Source organism: Triticum aestivum, chromosome 4A (genome assembly GCF_018294505.1).
Source record: "Triticum aestivum cultivar Chinese Spring chromosome 4A, IWGSC CS RefSeq v2.1, whole genome shotgun sequence".
Lineage (NCBI taxonomy): Eukaryota > Viridiplantae > Streptophyta > Magnoliopsida > Poales > Poaceae > Triticum > Triticum aestivum.
In genome coordinates, this window is record NC_057803.1 from 743,236,953 (window position 1) to 743,258,206 (window position 21,254).

At 50.9% G+C, this 21,254-nt stretch overlaps 1 pseudogene; it reads right to left on the bottom strand.

The window, feature by feature from the left end:
- Positions 1 to 3,325: 3,325 nt before the first annotated feature.
- LOC123084521 (CCA tRNA nucleotidyltransferase, mitochondrial-like) lies at positions 3,326 to 5,022 on the bottom strand (annotated as a pseudogene).
- Between the last annotated feature and the right edge of the window lie 16,232 nt (positions 5,023 to 21,254).

The following is a 21,254-nucleotide window of genomic DNA, read 5'->3' on the forward strand; positions in this document are numbered from 1 at the left end:
GCACCACTGCTACTCCCAAACTCCATGTGACTCCACCTGCAACTTGTAGTCCCTCCTTTTCTTGACCACAGTCAACACTCGAGCAAAATTAAGTTCCTTGTTACTCTAGTCCGTGCTCCCAACTTCCGGAGAATCCGTTCAACGCCATCACACACCGAGCACTGTCTGCGTGAAAATGAACAACTCACATATTGGACGCCACATATAAGAGTTACCTGAACTCAACGTCACCGCTCTTTCTTGACTGCTTGTCTGAAACTTGAAGGAATTTCACCGTCGCCCTGTGTCACCCTGAGTCAAATTCGCAGTTGTCTCACCCTTCTTCCGGATAGTCTCTGGCATGTCCCACAGCTATAGCACTGTGCCTCCTTCTGTATTTGTCATCCGCACTTTGCCATGTGCACTGAACACCACAGAATATACGGCCATGTACTCTCTCAGCCTTTGACAATTTCAGACTTCCCGCCACTTTCTCAGATTCTCCATGGTCAACTCCTGTCCATCAACTAGCACCGGTAGACCCAGTCACCAACTTGAATCTGATACTCGTCAACACTGCTTCAGCACCCTTGCACACTTTGTCTGACCATATGTCTGACCACCAGTGCCTTGGTCTGTCGCTGTGTCTCGTGCTTACCGCACGCCTCGCCGCTATCATCGCGTCGAGCCTCTGCTGTCCTGGTCGAGTCTCCCGGGTAGCTAGCCCACACTTCCACAACCCCCACTGCAGAGAACCACCGATCATCACCGACCGATACCGAGTATCACGTCTCCACCAGACCACTGGTACCCAGTCCGATCCACGTGTCTCTCGCTATCCCACTGAAATAGGCTTCGACTCTCCGAATTCTTATGCCGTAGCCCCTCCATCAGCACAGAGTGTAGTCATCCATCCGACTCCAGCTCCACCTTCAACATGACTCCATGATGGTTGTACGTGCCACCCTCCCGCGCCCTGTCGACTCCAAGCTCTCATGTGCACCGTCTTGAATCAACCCCGCGCCATAGTCTGTCGAAGCCGCACAAGCCCTCAGGCCTGCACCACGTGTTTCCACGCCCCAGAAGTCGGCCACCATCAGCATCACGCTCCTATGTCGTCGTCGTTGAAATCAACCGCCGTCTCCTGCTTTGACCGACATCCCCGTCGATCCGTCAGACAGTCCAGTCCGACCCAGCCGAAATTATCCGACTGCAAACATGCTCCACCCTATGTCGTGTCCGCCTTGCACATCTGTGCATTGCCTTGACGCCCTGTGTTTGCATGATCATGTCACGGCGCGCTCCAGACTCCTCCAAGCCTTATACGCACGTCGCCATCCTCGCCACGCGGACCACAGACTTTCATGCTACCATCCCTATACACAAACCATGTACAAAGAAATAAACCAAACTCCACCATATAAACCTTTCCATGTGCACTTAGCCTTTGGAGATCAACCTTCAAACTTCACCACGTGCTCACATAGGCTGTAGGTCCATTGGTCTTTCTTATCTCCCGATGGTCAGCAACAATCTGTTACGTAGCTCTTTTTTTCCTTAACAAATCCAACGTGCATGCACTGGACCGCACAGCTCTTTGCCTCTGCCCAGCTTTCTAGGCAACCAACGCACCGAGCCTGGGCCGTAGCCAGCGAGCCGCTCAGCCGCCCAGCGCCTAGCGTTCCCGTGCCACTTTCGCCGAGGATTCCTGCTGCTACACGTTGCCACGCCGGCTGTCTCCGATTGCTTCAATTCCGTCAAGAAACACCCCTCTCAATTGCATCCGATTGATTTTGTCGACCACACCGCAATCCTCCAACGAATCGGCAGCGACTCGTCTTGACTGTCATGCTGTCTACTTGACCAATCTGCTTTCGAATACCGAGCAATCAATTTCGTTGCTTTCGTAGTTCACACAACTCACACCACGATCACCTTCGACCTTCCTTGAGATCAACTTCCACGGCCTCTTCAAACCCTGCTCACGATACCACTTGTTACGCAATCCCGGGTCCACTATCATCAGCGTTTCCGACCCACATGCGTCAACCAGGCCCAACCGGAAAGCAACACCGACTTATGACAGGCCTTGAGCCCTCTTCCCCCAAAAGACTAGCCTGTTAGGAGGGGACACCCCCGCCCTTATAAATCGTGTTATGTCTCCCCCCACAACCGATGTGGGACTAAACCCAACAGAGCACATGCAGGGTACATGGTGCCCAAGACCGTGGTATTCCACGGCGAGCTTCCCAAGACGTCCAACGGCAAGGTCCAGAAGTATGTGCTGCGGAAGCTCGCGCAGGAGATGGGACCCACTCGCAAGGGTAGCAGCAGCAGCAAGATGTAGTGTAGCTGAGCTTACTCGTCTTCTGAAATGTGTCGTCTAAAGATGGATTCTCTCGTCTTAAGTGGGACCAAGCGTACTTCTTAAACACTGAAGAGTACTTCCCAAGTGTTATTTCTGTAAGTACCGTACTAGTAGCTTACAAAAGCATAAACCTGTTTTACCTTACGGATTTGTTATTTTGTAGTCGACTGTTTTTCAATTCGCCTACATTCAAATCTCTCTCCGTCCACTCTTGTGCGGAGATTCGCGCTGGAAGGTTTGGTTTTTGGGCTGGTTTTTGCTGTCAGACTCAGACCCAGTTTTTCTATCTCAGCCTGTTACCGCAACGCCGGCCCGACCCCTGTTTAGTTTTGCCCTTTTTGAATTTTCGGCATTGGTTTTCCCTTTTCCTTGGAGGGTCACTATTTCGATAAGGCAGGGAGAGGAACAGGGCTCGACCGGCGGAGGAGACCAGGTGAAAGCAAAACATATGAAAACCGAAATGAAAAACATAGGAAAAGCGAACAGAAAAACAGAAAGAAAACAAACAGAAAAACGAAACAGATTACAACCGAAAACAGATAGAAAAAGACTAAAAATCAGAAAAGAATACAAAACACAAAAAGTTCTAAAAGCGGTTCATATCGGTCCATAGAGCCTTTCTAAGATCTTGCGATTGGACCGGACCACTAAAGAAAACCATTGATACAAGGCTATCTTTCATCTCACAGCAGGTGAAAGGTTTTGTCTTGTGGTACATAATGCAGTCTTCTGGCATGTAGCGCACACCTTGGAGCGGGCATTATAATTTTTTTTTTGAGAAAATTATGGTTTTTCATTGATCGTACCCTGTCTCCCTGGTTTTATAGTAGACAGAGGAGCAACAATTACAAATATTTAGGCAATAGTTTGAAATGTACACTGAACGATAAACTAAACGTCCAATCTGAGCCAAGAGGTATCCAACTATCCACAACAGTGCTTGACTTGACATAACTAGCACAGACAGGCAGTTCACCATCAGATGCTGGATTATACTTTCTAGCATTTCGATCGCGATCCCGTCAACCAATCGACGCAATCACCCCTGCTTCCTTCAGGATGCGCAAGCTGCCACTTGAACACACGTTTTTTCCATTCTCCGATCAGTGGACTTTCTGACTTCTGCAGAATTCGCATTATGATGTTGCCATTAACCAACGGCTCCAACTTCCACACCTCACTGAGACCTAGAACGCTCAACTCTCATGTACTGCTCTTTCCTCCGATGCAGCTCATCCTGCTGCTGGCTGAGTGTGCCGCCAGCATTTTCAGCTTCTGGATGAAAGATAATGGATATAGCAAGTGCCACCCGCCATAAGTCCTTTATTTCATTAAGTACGACTCCTGCATAAACGCGCTTCCATGTGTCCATTGGTATATCATGATATACATCTTCCACCTCCTCCCTGACAGCTCGCGAAGCGACATTCGATTCAAAGAGGAGCACTAGATCAGCAAATTTTCCGCTGGCAACATGCACGTCGAGAACCGATTTAGCAACACATGCTGGCAGCTTTAATGATTCCTGAATAATATAGCTAGTGACAGTACTCTTCTTAGATTTATTATTCAAGTAAAAAATCTTTCGGAGGGGAAAAAAGAGTGCACTATAGAGGTAAAGCTTTTCCTGTTCATCCAGCAGCATGGGATGAGAAACACCGTTGTGCACAGAAATCGCAAAGTTCCAAGCTGATTGAATGTGTGAAACACAACAGCGATCACAATTGTCAAAAACTGGAGGGTTGCAATTTTTGGGGAAGGCAAATGCAATATAAAATAGCCCCAGATCACGAATGTAAGACATTGCATCAGCTGGGTGTTCGCCTGACATCATAAGATCAATCTCCTTCCCAACACGTTCTTTGCTAATCTTGCAACCAAGTTCCAACTTCACCTTTTCGTCCGAAGCAGCTTCTTTCAACCTATCGGATAATGTAAAGTTGAATCTAGCGGCAAATCGAATTGCCCGAAGAACTCTAAGTGGGTCATCCAAGAAGGTAGCTTCGGCATGTAAAGGAGTATCAATAAGACCCTTGATGAGGTCGTCGATACCTCTTTTAGTAAAATCTTCCACAATGTTGTCGTTGATGTTGAAGAATAAACTATTAATTGTTAGGTCCCTGCGGTGGGCATCTTCTTCAGGAGTGGCGTCCTGCTCCACAGTAGGAATGCGGGTGCTTTCTGCATATTTTTCGGACCTCAAGTTAACAAAATCAATTTCTCTGTCGAACATGTACGTCTTAGCAGTTTCCAAGTGTTTGGATTTGTCCGGATTGCTGTACAAAATAGGTAATAATTCAAGTTAAAAACAGCCATGGCATCTCAAAAAACATTTGTGTTGAAGTGCCATAACAGTCATGAGGAGGAGGATATTATATATATAGCATCATATAAAGAGGAGAATAGCATACCACGGGATAACTTTGGTTCCTCGTTTCTTGTTCCCCTCCCCTATGAGCTTCAGGTAGGCGTCTACTTTTGCGGAGAAATCCTGGCCCGTGATATTAATTATCAAGGGCAATGTCAATGTCAGTAGGTTGTTTCCCTAGTAGCTTGTCCCGGACCCAGCCACCGGCGACGCGAAGCGTAGTGCGAAGGCGGTAGTGACGGACGACATCAAGAAGCCGTCGGAAGATCTTCTCCTCATCCTCTGATAGCTCTAATTTGAGTGTCATTGCCTCCTGGAACTGCTGCAGCAAAAACCTCCCACGGAATCGAGATGGGCTGAATCGATGGATGGGATGGAGACAAAGGCACGCTGTCGATTCGCCCGTCAAATGTCCCTAGGCAAACCCTAACCCTAGATAGGTCCCGTCACCACCTGCGTTTGATTGGGGAACGGAAGGGAAATCCTCGTACCCTTGCTGGGTGCACGGACGAAACCCTACCAGGCCAGGGGTTAGGGTCTTGGGATCTGCGCCGTCGCCGAATGTGAAGAAGGGTCGGAGGTGGAGCGAGTTTGATCTGGAGCGGGCATTGTATATAGGTAAAGATACGTCATGTACAAATTCCATGTTTTTTGGAAGAAAAAATAGGGGAAAAACATACACGAGCACAACAATGACGCGCATGCACGAGCTCGAGTGCTATCCTATGATGTTGTACACATACACGAGCACAACAATGCATGCATGGCTTCGATGTGGACATAGGCGCTGGGTGCCAAGCTGCCTATCGTACTGTCAAGCATCGGCATGTCGAGAGAAGCAGCGACCAAGTAGCGAAATAGCGATCGAGTTGGGCGAAGACGCTGCGACAGTTTTTTTTTAAATAGACGCAGGAGAGCTGCGTATTTTGATTGATTAGAAGAAGCGGTAAAGAAACTGATGCTCGGTTAATTAAGGGAAACCGAGCTAAAACCTTTACAAAGAGCATACCACACCTAGCAGAGGCGGAGCCAGGATTTCTCAAAGCCTAGGGCTAAAGCTAACTGACTATAAATGACATTAAATACCACACATAGCAACGCAAGTTAGAAGTACACCACAAATTTACATGAAAAATGAAATATAAATTCAATTTTACCGTTATAGGAAATACGATAAAAGAAATTGTTAACAAAGTGCATCATTGCAAAACTTGGTACCATATGAATGAAGACTTGCTTTACTTGAGGCCAATGTTTCTTCACCAACAATAATAGAAGGACCTGAAACTGTAAACATAGAATAGTGTATTTAAAATCAAGACATCCAACATGTACTAAGCCAATTGTTCATGTGAATTGCAAGAAAAGAAAATTATCACGAACTGCACGAGGTAGTAGAACATTGCATTTCCTAGTATTTCCGAGCCCTACTGATTTTGTAGGTGATTTGATGTTGGTATTGTTTGATGCAGACTGGTTGGATGCTGCTTGAAAATTTATTTTCTGTTAAAAAATAACAATGGAATAAAATTTTCTAATAAAGTAATAAAATTTAGCATCACAAATTCATTGATTTCGGCTCATAAAAAACAAACTAGGGGAAAACAAGATGGTACGAGAGATTACAAGCCTATATGGCCAGACCTGAGGTCGATTGTGTGGATGTAGCAGACTGGAAGGCTCGAGGGGGCAGCTCCGACGAGGCGAGAGATAATCCGATCCGAGGCTCCGAGCTCTAGCGGCCAGCCGGCTGTGCGTAGGTCTGAACGTCCATCTGTCTAGTCGAGATCTCGAGGGGAACTGACGGCGCAGCCTAACCGCATCAGATCTTTTTCCTGATCGGACGAGCAAGAGAAAGAAAAACGATGAGGTTGGGCGCTGGGCGGTTTATCTGGAAAAATTGGAGCGACTGTGGCGTCGTGGGCTAGTGGTGAACGGCCATGGAAAGCTAGGTACAACCAGTTGGGCTATTACCGGGCTGAGGCCAGGGATTCGTTTACATGTCTGGGGCTGGGCCTCTTTAAGTCTACAAATGTGAAAATAATTACTGGATGCTCAACTACTAATTGGGCCACGCCTGGCGCTACAGCCCCAGTTGCCCCAGGCCCAATTCCGCCCCTGACACCTAGGCTCGAGCACAACAGGACATACAGGAAATGCCTAAAGGCCAAAAAAGACCGCCACGAGCATGTAAGGCGACATCACCGTCGCCGGAGAGAAACGACATGTCCGGCGAAAGAGGAGCGAACATGTGTCTCCGATTCTAGAGAGGGCGCCCAATCTGACTCGCGTGACGCTGCAAGCATGTCGTGTGTGCTCCAAGTGCCACCACCATCGTGTCCGATGGACATGCCACCGAGGGGAGCTCCTACCAAACTCCTGCCGACCAACGACCGGCCCCAGACGGATGCACGACCAACGGCTCCAAGCATACCAATACGCTGCCCGCTTCAGATCCACCGCACCACCACTACCAAGTGCTCCCGGCATCCGACTTGACTCCAAGGCAATGCTTCCAATAAAGTAATGACGCCAATGGCGCCACCATTACACACGGTTTTCACCGGGAGACAAGAACTCGAAGCAGGGAGAGGTGTCGGATCCCCTCGATGGCGCCTCCAACAAGGCAAAATCACACCAGAAGGCATCATTCGCCACCAGCCCAGACCGAAGTCGAGCATGACTTTCGTCAGGTAGCCGAGCACCTATGCCAGAGACGGCGTCTCCAACACACCACCACCAAACTGGAGCAGCAGACGCCACCTGCTACACCGCCCAAGAACCAACCGAAGCGCCGCCAGCGTGCAAGGCAGAGCAACGTGAAGGCCGTGCCCCGACCATGCCACCGCGGACCGTCATCCCGGAAAGGAGCCACCACGCAACCTGACTGCAGACAGTCGCCGGCCGACCCACCTCCGGGGCTCCGACAGTTTTGGCAGCACAAAATATCTCTCGTTCGTCTACCTCCGTCTCTCTTGCTCGACCTTATCTTGTCGCTCTTGCTAAGTCCGTCAACGACAATTGGCATCAGAGCCGTGGTGCTCGATCCACTCTCCGGTGGCCGGCGGTGTCCGATCCGCGGCGTACCATGTCGGATAGCGAAGAGGAGAAGAAGAACAAGAGCGGGACGAAGACAACGCTGTTGACGGTGCCTGTGGCACGTCTGACGGGCGGTGGCAGCGGCGAGCTTCGGGTGGTGGAGCACGTCGTGCGAGAGTCGGAGCGCTCCACTCTGTCCATAATGCTGACGCGCGCCAACTATATGGAGTGGTCGCTCTACATGCAGGTCAAACTGCACGCGGCTATGCTCTGGCGCGCGGTCAAGGACGACACCGACGACGAGCGGGATGACCGGCGTGCTCTCGCCGTCATCCTCACTAGTGTGCCGCCGGAGATGATGATGCGCATTCTGGCGGCCAAGGATTCCGCCAAGGTCGCCTGGGAGACGATCAAAACTCTCCGTATGGGGAGTGAGCGCGTCCGCGAGGCGAAGGCACAAGTTCGTCGCCGGGAATTCAAAGATCTCCAGTTCAAGGACGGTGAGTCCGTCGAGGACTTCGCGCTGCGGCTCACTAGAGTCGTGGCCGATCTGGAATTGTACGGCGATCCGGTGACTGAGCACAAGGCCATGCAAAAGTTTCTGCGGGTGGTGCCGCGGAAATTCTGACAGATGGCCATGGGAATCGAGTCGCTGGTCGATCTGAAGATGTTCACGATCGAGGAATTGGCCGGGCGTTTCTCGGCATGCGAGGATCACTATGATGTTGATGACGCGCCACAGTCAGGCGGTCGCCTCCTTTTCACCGCCGAAGAGTGGGCCGCCCGTGATCGTCAATACGGCAGCGGCAGCTCATCCCAAGGCGGCGGATCGGGGTCTGCCGGGAACGGCGGCAAGAACAAGTCGCCGGCGAAGCCCAAGCCCCAAGGGGGTGGCAAACCTGTGCGGGGCAGCAGCAGCGCGGGTGGATCAGGTGGTTCTGGAGGCAAGAAAAAGGGAAAGTGCCACTACTGCAATAAACCTGGCCATTGGAAAAAGGACTGCTGGAATAGGATCAAGGAAGAGTAGCAGCAAGGCAAGAAGGAACAGGTCAATCTTGTCGGCGACGACGAGCATGATCAAGGCTTGTTCATGGCCATGGTCACCAACGTGGTCACCACTGAGATCGCTGCACCCCAAGCTGTCTTCCTCAATGAGGAGAAGGTGATCCCCGTCCCCTTGCCCAAAGGTGCCTGGTTCTTCGATACCGGGGCTAGCAGTCACATGACTGGTGAGAGGAGCATGTTTGCAGTCCTAGATGAGACTGTCCAGGGACAGTGAGATTTGGGGACGGACCCAAGGTGGCCATTCGTGGGCGAGGTTCAGTAGTTTTCCGGTGTAAGGACAGCGAGCAAAGAGCTCTGAGTGATGTCTTTTTATCCTAAGTCTCAGAAGCAACATCATCTCAGTTGGACAGTTGGATGAGACTGTGGGTCACATTCAGATCAAGGGCGGAGTGATGTCAGTCCAAGACCCATGCGGCTGTGTCCTTGCTTGGATCAAACGGACGGACAGCAGACTGTACACCGGCTTTCTGTCAGTAGACAACCTAGCGAACTTGCTAGCACTTGGACATGATCAGACCTGGAGATGGCATGCTAGGATGGGGCACCTCCACTTTCGTGCTCTCAAGGCCATGTCAAGCAAACAAATGGTGAGAGGGATGCCATCCAAAGATCACGTGCAAGAATATTGTGATGGGTGTGCGCTCGGCAAGCAACACAAGGCGTCACTTCCACAGGCCACCGCGTACCGCGCAGAACGAGGGCTCGAGCTGGTGCATACGGATCTATGCGGCCCAATCACGCCGACTACATCTGGTGGGAACAAATATTTTCTTCTGATTGTGGATGATCACAGCAGGTATATGTGGTTAGAGCTGCTCAAGACAAAAGATGAAGCATTTGTTCATTTCAGAAAAGTTCAGGCCATGGCCGAGGCCGAGGGTCAGTGCAAGCTACGGGCATTCTGTTTAGATAGGGGCGGCGAGTTCATTTCTGTGGAATTCAAGGAATATTGCGAAGGGCTCGGAGTCAAGCACTACGCCACAGCACCCTATTCACCCCAACAAAATGGTGTGGTGGAGCGGCGAAATCAAACCGTGGTCGAGATGGCCCGCTGTCTTCTGAAGAGCATGGGCGTACCCGCATACTTCTCGGGAGAAGCGGTGAAAACCGCAGTTTATCTGTTGAACAGAGCCCCCACCAGAAGCTTGAAGGGTGTGACGCCGTATGAGGCCTGGCATGGTCGTAAACCAAGTGTACAGCACTTGCGAACTTTTGGGTGTATGGCACATATGAAAAAGGTTGGACCGGGCATCACCAAGCTCTCAGATCACTCCACTCCCATGATCTTTGTGGGATATGAAGAAGGATCCAAAGCCTACCGTGTCTATGATCCAGTGTCGAAGAAGGTTAAGGTGACGCGTGATGTGATATTTGAGGAGAGCAGAGCTTGGTCATGGAGCTCTCCAAGCGCGTCGGTACCGGACAGTGCACACGCCGCGACCACAACCTTCACCGTGGCGTACACCACGGGCCACGGCGTTATGAACTGGACACGGGAGGGGCCGTGGTCACGACGCCATGAAGCGCCGAGAAGGCGCCCACTACCCCGACATCTAGGGCGTCACCTCCCAGTTCTGAGACGCCTCGGACTGAGCCACGGTCTGCTGGGATCGATGGGGCGATCCGCTGGGCCACACCTCCCTCCCATGACGAGGCGCACCGAGACACGAACTTTGGTCGTCTCCGCTATCGGCATATCTCTGATATTCTGGATGAGACAGAGGGAGAGATAGTGCGCGAGCAGATGCAGCGGTGCCTACTCAGTGCAGAGGAGCCTCAGAATGTTGATGAAGCCTTGGATGACACTTCCTGTAAGGAGGCCATGAATGAAGAAATGAAGTGCATCGCTGACAACCAGACCTGGTGTCCGTGATGTGCTTTTTTTGGCGAAAAAGAGGGCATTCAGATTGCACATTGTGAGAAAGGAAAATAAATGCATGATGGTAATCCGTTGATGACAATGAGTTTATTTATTTATATTTTTTAGATATGAGAATAATTGACCTTTATGGAATAAAAATCTTGAAACATCAATTTTTTTTTGGAAGAACAGTGAAAACATCCAAATATGGGAAAACCAGATATGTGCAAAAAAAATATATTTTGAAACGGAGGATTGTGGGCAATTGCACATCAAGGGGCGTCCAAAAAAAAAAGCCAAGCGCACGTGTCATGCGCGGAGGTAATCTGGTGACAATGATTTTAACCTTGATCATTTTTGTTTAGTTGCTAATTGTGCAGTGCGGCACAATGGGTCACCATCTCACCGATTGGTGTGATCCGTTAAGAGCAAGACTGGATGCTCATGTTCAACCCTTATAAACAAGGCCAGGTATCCTTAACTTGTCGATGTGGGACTAAAACACCTTCTCGCGTGCACACAGAACCGCATACGTTCAGGTTATGAGTTGAAAACTCACCGGTGTACATTTTCGGAGAATCAGGGTCTCTGTTTTCTGCTTTTTGCTGCTGCTTCTGTGGCAGAGTAAAACTCCCCCAAGTTTTATTAGACCCTTGATTGGTGGATCTTATCCAAAGAAAATTAAACTCGTAATAGATCATTTCTTATATAACATCGACGTGATTGATACCATCAAACAAGGCTTCAGGTAAACCATGCTTCTTGTTTGCAGACATGCATCAGTATTGCATCCATACAGTTCACCAGTCTGGTCTTGGCTTTACTTTGTTTACTTGCAATGCATGAGACTTCAGAATTAACCTACTATATCTCTAAGGGCATCTTCAAGGCCGACCCATAAACCGCCCTTATCCATTCGGAACATGATGTCTGGACCGAGGAAGTCATTCAACATGGGCCTGTATCGATCCATGAGGCGGTCCGAACGCGATTTCTGCCGCAAATTAGAGACAAAGTGGGGGAGGTTTACGGTAGTCCGGACACACGAAACATAGAACACCCCCGACCCACCCAGTCCCTTATCTCGGTCTCATTTTCATTCACTCAGCCGCTTCCCCCTCTTACTTTGCATCTGCACCCTCTACCTCCGCGTTGCGGCTGTATGTCTTCGGCCGCCACAGAGGCATTGTCGGATGTCCGCAACCAGCATCGACGTGCCCGCTCGCCGTTACGATGGAGCTTTTCACCTTGGAGCCGTTTGTACCCAGGTAAACTCTGCCCCCTGTCGATGACCTCCATGGCGGACACCACGCCCGGCGGGTTTTCGGTCTAATGTTATTGAGCTTATTTTTCAAATGCTATGTCGTTTCTTAGAGTAGAAAGGATGGTGAGCTACTCGACCATGGAGGATGAGTTGTTGTGCAATGCATGGGTGGTCGTATCCGCGGATTTCATAGGCAGGAGCCCTTCTGAGAGCAAGTGCATGAAAAATTTCACGCATGAAAGCACATTGCACCCTACGACATGTACATAATTTAACCACGCCACATGGGGTCATTGTCGTATTGCTGACACGCTATTCAGACTAGCGTCACCAAGTTCGATTAGTCAGCTCGAGCCAAGGTGGCCATTTGCACGCAAGAGAGGACGAGATCATAAGTTTTTTTCTCTTGCTGAACTTGTTGATTGATTCATTCACTCAATATTGGTCTACACGTTATATGTAGCCCGCATGCGCTGATTTATATGCACACACTGTTGGATGAAGCTGAAGGGAAAGTTTGTATGAAATGACATGATCCGTTGATGAAAACTTGTTGGACATCTGAAATCAGGTTAAATTTGAGACATTGGTGTACTAGACTTAACATGTTGTGTATAGATGATTTGTGCTATTTTCTATCTGAACTTTGATGAGTATCAACCGGTTTGCATGAATTTCATTCGTTAGTTTAAATGCGGGTTGAAATGTATGCGGCTAGCGTTAGATGGCGTCCTCCCGTATCCATTTCCACGGACGGATATGGCAGAAAATTTGCTGGTTGTCGTTAAAGATGCCCTAACAAGACAAACCTTTTTTTTCACTCTGAATGTGATGCGACCAATTAATTAGTTATAACTAACTTTTTTTGGTCAGTCTAAATCTAAAGTACTAGCTGTTACTGATAGACATTAAACTGAATGATACCTATATTCCACATGGCTTTCTTTAATTTTTTCTATCTTCCACTCCCGATTCGACCGTAATTTATTTCTTGGAGTCTCCTACTTTTTAGTGGACGAATAAGAAATTCAGTTTTAGTCGGGTCGGTCATCGTCTATCCTTGTATCGACCAGCTCACCTCAACATCTGAAGACATTAAGCCGGATGATGCCTAAATTCCGCATTGCTTTCTTTTGCTATTTCTGTCTTCCAGTGTCCCGACTCGGCTGTCTTATTTGTGGAGCCAACTTATTGTTTACTCCATTTAGAAAGAAAAAAAACAGCTCTAGATTTCTAGTAATTCCATGGGCGACGATAGGCGCCGGTGCACCGGCCCAAATTTGGGCCGGTCGCTGCCCTATCGTCTGATTTGCCCTGTTACAGCCATCAGATACGGGTGCTTCTCCTTCCTTCCTTTTGACGTGATCTGGAAACAGAAAAAACAATGCTCGCCGGCCGCCGCGTTCGTTCCCCTTGCTGCCCACGCTCACCGGCGACCCCAAGCCCCCCTTGCCCGCTGTTTCGCCGCTCCTGCTCGCCGGCCACCCATGCCGACCGCGTTCGTCCCCCAGCCGCGCCATGCTTCTGACATTGGTGACTGCAGTTAACCTACCGGCCTCCCTTGCCACAAACTGGTTCGCTAGCATGGCGGGCCGTCCTTGCCGCAAAACTGTTTCTTCAACATGGCCGGCCACACGCAACATCGCCGGCCGACGGTTGCAGCTCGATGCACGCCGTTCGCGCGTGGCCGGTCACCGTAGATGTTACACACCCTTGTAGCTTTTCTCAATGCCGGTTCCGGCTTTTTATGTCGCTGGTTCCAGCAAATTTCTTTCATCGCATCAGCTTGGTTCACCAGTTCCAGCTTTTTACTTCGCTGGAAGAAGCTTTTTTCAACGCAGGTGGAAGCTTCGCGGCGCCGGTTGTAGCAAAATCAGTCGTGGTAGCAAAATCACACCCATTCCGGTTGCAACAAAAAATTCTGCCTGTTCCAGCTTCTAAGGCAGCCGGTTCTAGCAAAAATAGCTCGTCAGTGCCCCCACCTCGTCGCCATTGTAGCAAAATTGATCACCGGTTGTAGCAAAATCGATCATCGTTTGTAGCTTTTGCGATTGCCGGTTGCAGCTCGCCACGTAGCTGTTTCCAGCATGCCAAGCAGTCAGTTCCAGCAAAACTCCATGGCTGGTTGCAATGTTGCCTCCAGTCGCCACGGAGCAGTAGGAGATGCAATTGAGACTTGAGAGAGAGGAAAATCGAGGGGAGGACACTAGCTCGGGGGGGTCGGCTTCGGGGGTGGTCGCCGGAGAAGAAGAGGGGGGCTCGCTGGAGGAGATCACCGGGTTAGACTTCCATGGCAGCATGGAAGGTGGGGAAAAAGAAGAGAGACCCAGAAAAAGGAAGGAGAAGGACGCACGGATGGGGAAAGAGATAACGTGGTGGGCCCTCGTGGTTTGATTCGTTGTAGTGCTGCGCGCTTGGACGAGACCGGCCGAAGCGTTCGCCGGCGCGCCAAACACAAGCGTTTTCCTAATTTCGTCCTTCTCTTCTGTCGCTGACGCCGACCCTCTTGCCGCCGCTACTGGCTTAATCTTCGCCCCCACCACTTGCTACACAACGCTGCAGCACCTCATCCTAATTGAGCATTTGAGCTGCCTCCATTGCCAGCGACCCCACCTCCCTTGCACCCATGCCCGCACTGTCAACTCTTTGCCTCGTCGCCATTGATGTGTCCTCTTCACAATCTTCGCCAAAACCCGCTCGCCCACGTCGGCGACATCGCAGCCTGCCAAATTGTCCCTATCTTAGCTTGGTCCTCGTCCCCAACGTAATCTACGAAATTGACCGAGATGCCTCGTATTTTGAGGTAACCGAAGGATAATAAATGCATTGTTAACAAATTTCTTTTGAACAATATTTTTTCCTAGTACTTGGAAATATTGTTTGTTCACCAGCAATTCGGTACCAAAAAAAACGAGGCAGGAACTTGACAAACACCACATTTGATCCCATCACGGCCGTCCATACCCACACGAACGACGGTGGATTGACCCTATTAGCCTCCCACCGGTCCTCGCGGACGCCAAACTCTGACCCATCCCCTCCCCTCTCGGCTTCGTCGGCTCTGGTGATCCACAGGCGACCAGTGAACAGCAGCCGGCGTCCCTCCCAGTCCCAGCCCCCAGGTCCATCTCCCTATCCGTGCTCTGTGCCGGTTAGATCCCTTTGCGTTCTCGGGTTCGGCGGCTTTATGGAATCCATGCCGCGTTGTGCGGCACCGTTGCTGGCGACACAGACTCTCCCCTCAATTCATCACGGAGCTCACAAAATTAGTTCTGCCCCTTCCTGGAAAATCTATGTTGTGTTAGCATGTACATATTCTGTTGTATTTAGTCTGGCACGTCCAGTCCTATATTTGTGGATCTCAACTATCGCCCTGGCCTGCGTGCCTACTTCCTTGGGCTTTCTATATGTAATCACGGTTGTACTGTAATCTGAGATCAAGGGCAATCATTCTATTTGTCTAACTTGGTATCAGTGTCCCCAGGTCTCTCCCATGGCCGAAGACTCCTCCTCCTCCTCCGCGGCCACCATGCCCGCCTCCTCACCGGCCTCCCTCTCCTCGACAGCCTCCTCCGGCTCATCCTCGGCCACCGCCATCGGCACATCCACGCCGCCGTTCGTCTTCGGCACTGCCCCGACCCATCTCACCGGCACATCTCCGAACCCTAATTCTCAGTTTGCCCCTCTCTTCTCCTCCACCAACCCACAGCCGCCGCCACCAGCTCCACCCGCTCGCCACCCCATCCTCAATGTGGATCTCACTAGCCACATCAAATTCCTCCTGAATCCAGCTAAAAACAACTACCACAAGTGGAAATCTTTCTTCCTGATGGTCCTCCTCCGCTACGGCGTCACCTACCTCATCCAGCATCCACCACCACCCAACGCCGACAGCCACTACCACGAGCTTGACACCCATGTCATCCTCGCCATGTATGCCACCCTTACCGATCAGATCATCGACCATGTGATCGGCGCCACCACCACGTATGCCCTCTGGACTCAGATCCAGGAGTACTTCCTTGCCAATCGTGCGGCCTGATACATGATCCTAAATCGGTAGTACCACAACCTCAAGCAGGGTGACCTTTCAGTCGACGAGTACGCGCGCCGTATGAAGCTCATCACCGCCGGTCTCGCGGATATTGATCATGCCGTGACCGAGGTCGACCTCACCTCGCAGTTTCTCCACGGCCTCGACGGGCGCTTCGACACCATCCGTGTGGTTCTGGGGGACACCGTTCCCTTGCCACCCTTCGAGACGGTCTTCTCGCGCGTCAAACTCGCCGAGGAGAACCAGGCTCAGCGCGCCTCCGACGCCAGCGCCATTGTGCTCGCCGTCCACGGGAGCGGCGGCACCCCCGACACCGGCAGCTCCTCCGGGCCCCCAAGCTTCCCCAACAACGGCGGCTCCGGCCACCGCTCCGGTGAGCGCGCGTATCGGCCCTCGGATCGGGGCCCCAACCAGCAGCACGGTCGTGGCAACGGCCCCTCTCGTCACGGCGATGGTGGTGATCGCGGCCGCGGGCGCGGCCGTGGGCGCGGTCGTGGGCGCGGCGACTCGGGCGGTCGTGGTCACGCCCTGCCGGCCCACAACCCCTACATGGGTTTCTTCGCCCCCTATGGGATGGCGATCCCTCCTCCACGCCCCGGCTGGGTTCCTCCCAACTCTGCGGGAGTGCTTGGGCCACGTCCCGGATCCCACGCCCACGCCTATCCGATGCAGTACTCGCCGTACCACGCGCCCCCGCCATCCCAGCTGCCGTCAGGGGATCACCTCGCCATGCTTCACGCCGCCTACAGCTCCCACGGCTTCCCCAACATTGGCTCCTCCAACGAATGGTACCTCGACAGCGGCGCCTCCAACCACGTGACCGATAACTCTGGTAACCTCACCTTCTCGAATTCTCCCTCTAAGCATAATTTATCAAGCATTATTGTATGCAATGGATCTCATTTCCCCATACATGCCACTAGCTTCACACGCCTTTCCCCACATAATTTTCATTTACGTGATGTTCTTTTCTCCCCTCACGTCACTACCAGTCTTATTTCCGTTCGTCAATTTACTAAGGATAATTATTGCAATATAGAATTTTACCCATTTGGCTTTCTTGTGAAGGACCTTCGCACCCGGAAAGTCATCCTAATCTCCGCTAGCTCCGGCGACCTATACCCCTTTCACGGCAGCAACAAGGCTTGGCGCACCGCTTTTTCAACTACTGTCTCCGATGGTGATGTGTGGCACCGTCGGCTTGGCCATCCTAGTCCTCATACCCTTCGTTCATTAGATAACTATTTTCTTACATCATGTAATAAATCTCCACATGCTCCCTGTAGTGCATGCCAACTTGGGCGCCAACCCCGTTTAGCTTTTCCCTCATCCACTAGTCGCACGTTTGCGCCTTTTGATTTAATCCATTGTGATTTATGGACCTCTCCGGTTGTGAGTTTTTTTGGTTATCAATATTATCTTGTTGTGCTTGATGATTACTCTCATTTTTCATGGACATTTCCTCTACGCCACAAATCCGACACATCCACTACCCTACACCGTTTCTTTGCTTATGTGAAAACTCAATATAATGTGATCATCAAAGCGTTACAATGCGACAATGGTGGCGAGTTTATCAACTCGGATTTACGCTCTCACTTCTCTACCAACGGCATAGTCTACCGCTTCTCCTGCCCTCACACGTCCCCTCAAAATGGCAGGGCCGAGCGTTTTCTTCGCACCACCAACGATATAGTTCGCACACTCCTCATCCAAGCCAAACTCGCCCCTCCCTTTTGGGTAGAAGCCCTCCACACCGCCATCTATCTTCTCAATCGTCGTCCCTCGCGTGCCATTACCAACCAAACACCATATTACCGCCTTCATGGCCTCCACCCCACATATGATCACCTCCGCATCTTCGGCTGCCTTTGCTTCCCCAACCTCTCCGCTACTACACCACGCAAGCTTGCTCCACGGTCCACACGATGCATTTTCCTTGGCTATCCCCTAGAACATAAGGGTTACAGGTGCCACGACCCACTTTCCCGGCGCGTTATAGTGTCTCGCCACGTTATTTTTGACGAGAACACGTTCCCATATGAGCCTCCCACACCGTTGCCTACCGCTACCCCGTTCGCAGAAGATCCGGTCCCTGCGATCCAGCTGCAGCGACCCGTCCCAGATCCCACCGCCCCGACAACCTCGGACGGACCCCACCAAATCTCCCCCCACGCGCGGCCCTGCTACCCACCCCATGCAACCAATCACCGCGCCAGCCCCCCCCCCAACTCCCACCGCGCCACAGTCCCCGGGCGGCCCCACTTCCCACGCGCCCCCCGAATCGACCTCGTCGCACGCGCCTGCCAGTCAGCCCCGCTCCCCTCGGGATCCCGCATCTGACGCACCTGCCTCCCCACCTAGCGACACCCCTGCCTTGGATCCCACGCCCGGCCCCTCTTCCACCGAATCCTCCTCGGATCGTGTGCCTCACTCCAACCTGCCGCTCGCCAGCCCCACCAAATCTGCCTCTGATTCCGATCCAGCCTATACCACGCCTCCACGTCGACCCCAACATGCAATACCAATTGCACCACCGCAAAACTCCCACAACATGCGCACTAGAGCCAAATCAGGATTTTGCATACCAAAGCGCCTCTTTCTAGCCATCACCTCTACTTCCGCCATATCCCCCATACCACCCACCTATCGTTCTGCACTCAAAGATCCAAATTGGTTGCAAGCAATGCGTGATGAATTTAATGCTTTGATGATGAATTCGACTTGGTCTTTGGTTCCATAGCCTGCAAGTGTCAACGTGGTGACTGGCAAATGGATCTTTCGTCACAAGTTCAATCCTGACGGATCCTTGGCACGCTACAAAGCGAGGTGGTTTGTCCGGGGGTTCACCCAACAGGAAGGTGTGGATTATGGGGAAACCTTCAGCCCCGTGGTCAAGCCCGCCACCATCCGTATTGTGTTGAGCATTGCAACGTCAAGTGCATGGCCATTCATCAACTTGACGTCAAAAATGCCTTCCTTCATGGAGATCTCAAGGAAACGGTCTATTGTGCTCAACCATCCGGCTTCATCGACTCGTCGCGCCCGGATCATGTGTGTCTCCTTCGCAAGTCTCTCTATGGCTTAAAGCAGGCTCCTCGTACGTGGTTTCATCGCTTCCAGGCATTTCTCTTGACACTGGGCTTTCGTGCTTCCAAGAGCGACTCCTCTCTTTTCATACTCACCCACGGCACGTCTCTTGCATATCTCTTGGTTTATGTGGATGACATCATTTTCACTGCCAGCACGCCACACACTCTCCACCACGTCATCAACTCTCTCAAACGGGAGTTTTCCATGACTCACATGGGTGAGCTTCATCACTTTCTCGGCATTAATGTCAACCCGAATGCATCCGGTCTCTTCCTTAGCCAACAGCAATACACACTAGAGATACTTGACCGCGCCAACATGCTTCATTGCAAGCCTGTATCCACCCCTGTCAACACCACCGCCAAGCTCTCATCGAACTCCGGTGAGCCACTACCCAACCCCACCACTTACCGCAGCATAGCCGGCGCATTACAGTATCTTACCCTCACTCGACCGGATATTTCCTATGGCGTCCAACAGATATGTCTCTTCATGCATGAGCCTCGTGCGTCACACATGCAACTCGTCAAACGAGTCCTTCGCTACTTGCGTGGCACATCCCACTTCGGTCTTCAGTTATACAAAGCCTCCTCGCTGGATCTTGTTGCCTACACGGATGCTGATTGGGCTGGCTGTCCCGACACACGGCGATCCACTTCCGGGTTTTGTGTTTACCTTGGGCAGAACATGGTCTCCTGGTCTTCCAAACTTCAGCCCACAGTTTCTCGTTCTAGTGCCGAAGCCGAATATCGCGGGGTCGCTAACTGCGTTGCCGAATCCTGCTGGATCCGTCAACTTCTCTATGAGCTTCGGCGTCCTCCCTCCCGTGCCACCATTGTCTATTGCGACAATGTCAGTGCCTCCTATCTCTCAACCAATCCAGTACAACATCAGCACACCAAACATGTTGAGATCGATCTTCACTTTGTTCGGGATCGAGTTGCTCTTGGTGAAGCCCAGGTTCTTCACGTTCCATCGAGCTCGCAGTTTGCGGATATCTTCACCAAGGGACTACCCTCACCGATCTACACGGAGTTTAGGTCCAGCTTGAACGTCCTACCCAACGGCGTACCAGCTGAGGGGGGGTGTTAGCATGTACATATTCTATTGTATTTAGTCTGGCACGTCCAGTCCTATATTTGTGGATCTCAACTATCGCCCTGGCCTGCGTGCCTACTTCTTTGGGCTTTCTATATGTAATCACGGTTGTACTGTAATCTGAGATCAAGGGCAATCATTCTATTGTCTAACTTGTTGTCTATATTGTTATGCTGTTTTGCGGATAGAGTCGTTGTTTGGGGGATATGCACAGGACATGAGATAGCTTCAGTAATAAGCACAAAAAAAATATTTGATTCTTAAACAACCCGTGTAAAAGGACGGCTTGTGCCGTTTACTCTCGACCATGGATTTTGAAGTCAAATTGGATGGTGGCTAAGCTCTGCTTTCTTTGGGTCAGCAGAGGAGTAGGAGAAGCAACTGTAAATTCCTAATCTAGGAGCAGGACCAGGACCAGGACCAGGACCAAATTCGAACCCTATCTACTCCCTCCGTTCCAAATTACTTGTCTTCGATTTGTCTAGATACGGATGTATCTAGCACTAAAATGAGTCTAGATACATCCGTATCTAGACAAATCTAAGACAAGTAATTCAGAACGGAGGGAGTAGTAGCTAATATCAAGTTAATGTTTGTAACGAGAGGGTTTCAGGTTTCGCTATGCTGGGACTGTATTCTCCCTGTCCAGTATTTATGGGGATTGCATTTTTGGGTGGGTTTTGTATGTTTATGCAGGGCTTTTGTGCAGTAATGCCGAATGAACTCAATCTCTTTCCTTGCACCAATGACTTATTTGTACCCATGAATGATACCCGAATTTTCTTCAAGGCATATTCAAGCCGAGTTTTGTTCTTTTTGTTTATGCCCTGAAGAGGATCCTTTTCAAGGAATTCTGATATCTTGATTTCCCACGGTGCTTGACTTACAGGCACGCTGTTCTGTTTTCCACTTGTAGGCGTGCAGGACAGATAGTAAATTAAGTACGCGCCTATTAAGCAGGTCGTGCTTAATTGAGTGGGTAAAGCAGGGCTGTGGAAATGTACATGAAAGTGTGCGTCCATTTGAATGGCTTATTCAAAGCTTCAAGCCTTTTGGAACCATGGT